General features: G+C 51.7%; 1 protein-coding gene across 1 annotated transcript in view; it reads left to right on the top strand.

The window, feature by feature from the left end:
- mcu (mitochondrial calcium uniporter) overlaps window positions 1-2,500 on the top strand; it is a 72,594-nt gene that overhangs the window by 60,013 nt on the left and 10,081 nt on the right. The gene's annotated exons all lie outside the window — the stretch shown is intronic.

Here is a 2,500-nt window from a genome sequence, read left to right as displayed (position 1 = left end):
CCAGCGGCTGTGTTAATTACCTCATCTCCTTTTGTTCAAAAAGCGGGCAGCTAATTAGTCAAGCACGTGGCCAGAACACGCACTAAAAAGGACCCGGGAACTGGGAACCGAGCCGTGCAACTCCTGATGGGTTCTGCACTCGAATCATTTCTGGGTCATCGCGGCAGTTTAAAAACTCTTGCTTTTTTCAGCGGAGGCATTTTAGGGTTTATTTCTTTCTTTTTGCTGCGCCCGTGGTAAAGCTCAGGGTAGAGGGACGGAGTTGGACACAGCTCATTGAAGTGTGAGGCCGAGTAGCTTTGCTGACATCTAATTGGTGGAAAGAAGTGGTTGGCCGCCTTCATGTGTGGCAGGGGATACATTGCCCACGGTCCAGCTCCCTTATACACACACGCACACACACGCACACGCACACACACACACACACACACTGACCTTTAAACAAGATATCAGACCACAACAGAGACCAGTAATGCAGTCGCACATCACTGGCTCTTCAAGTCAGAGATGCCACTGGTCCCTGGCCTTCAGAAGCTCCTAGCGTAGTCCCAGCCCCTTCCAGGTCATAATGAGCATGTAGATCAGCTCAGGCCACCGTGCTGAAGACCCTGAGGCTCGTTAAGGCCGTTAACGACAGCTAATGAGCTCTCTAATGAAGCCCAGGGCGTAATGAGGGTTGTGGCAGGCTGCAGGCGGAGGAGGAGACCTAGAGCAGGAGGAGACGTTGCAGGGGGGACCCAGAGCAGGAGGAGTGAGACCGATGATGGGGGTGGGGGGGGGGACTTTGCTCCCAGTGCTGGGGTGACTGCTTAGAGATGAGCTCAAAGGGTTAAAGGTCCTCCAGCCTCTCTGCTTACTGGACACGGATGATATCTGATGCCTGGTCACTGCGTTCAGGCAGTCCACCCCCCCCCCCATCCCCCTCCCCCTGTATTTTTCTGCTTTCGAGGCGATGCGGCAGAGCCTGTCAGCGCACGGCCACTTTCCATTGGCTGAGCTTCACCAGCACGGCGTACTGAAGATCAGGAGAGATGTGGCTGTCATGTTTTCCTTCCTTTTTCCCCCCTCCTGTGTGTGTGTGTGTGTGTGTGTGTGTGTGTGTGTGTGTGTGTGTGTGTATCCTGCCCACCTCTCACCGCTGATTGATGCACAGGTCCACATGCCTGTGACAGCGCGACACACGTGTGAGTGATGAGACGTTTCCCCCCTCTGCAGCAGTACAGTATATGTGTGTGTGTGTGTGTGTGTGTGTGTGTGTGTTTGCTTGTGCGTGAGGGAGATCTATAGTCCACGGTCCTCTCCTGCTGGTGTCGGCATCAAAGCAACACTGCCCCCTAATGGAAACCTCCCAACACACACACACACACACACACACACACACACACACACACACACACACACACACACACACACACACACACACACACACACACGTCCCGTCCATCTCATTACCATACCCTTGCCAGCGCCAGAATAAATACAGCCCTGCATTGCACCTCCCGTGCTCCAACAGTGGACAGGCGTTTCATACTGCCCAGGGACACATCACACACACACACACACACTGATGTGCCCACGATCACACACACACACTGATGTGCCCAGGATTACACACACACACACACACACACACACACTGATGTGCCCAGGATCACACACACTGATGTGCCCAGGATCACACACACACACACACTGATGTGCCCAGGATCACACACACACACACACACACACACTTATGTGCCCAGGACCACACACACACACACACACACACTGATGTGCCCAGGATCACACAAACACACACACACACTGATGTGCCCAGGATCACACAAACACACACACACACTGATGTGCCCAGGATCACACAAACACACACACACACTGATGTGCCCAGGATCACACACACATTACAGAGACCCTGGAGCTCTGGCATCCATGACAGAAAGCTACGAGCGAGTGAGACGAAATTGTATTTGAACAGGGAACTCACCCCTGAAAATGCAATTTGGACCCCAAGATAAGCGTGTCCCTGTCCAGGGAAAAAGTAGCCGCCTTTGGTCTGGTAGGAAACCATGTTAGTTTACCATTAAGCTGCTGGATAAATACAGAATTACAGACGACTGCATCTGTGTCACCAGCCATTCCTTTTCCCCCAAATCATAACTCCCACATTCAGACGAGACTCATCTTTTTAAATACGCTCTGGACAAATCCGTTAGTACTCAAGTTTAATTATGATAAAAGTGACTTCTTGATGCAGGTTATTTCCATACATTTGACTAAACCCATTTCCACAGTTGTTAGGCTGACGGGAGGGCGTTATGGTCAGCCACAACTGGCACTGCAAGAGTGTGTGATTGACAGCGTGGCAATGTGCACATAATCATCCCAAAGTGCTACGAGAGAGACTGCTGTTGTGGTGATTGATGTGAGCGCCCAGAGCAGATTAGCAAAGAAGCTGAGGTCCGCAGGGCTTAAGATGCTCTCATTTGGTAAATGTCAG

Source organism: Sprattus sprattus, assembly GCF_963457725.1.
Source record: "Sprattus sprattus genome assembly, chromosome: 12".
Lineage (NCBI taxonomy): Eukaryota > Metazoa > Chordata > Actinopteri > Clupeiformes > Clupeidae > Sprattus > Sprattus sprattus.
Note: the sequence above shows the minus strand (reverse complement) of the source record. Positions and strands in the feature narration are given on the sequence as shown.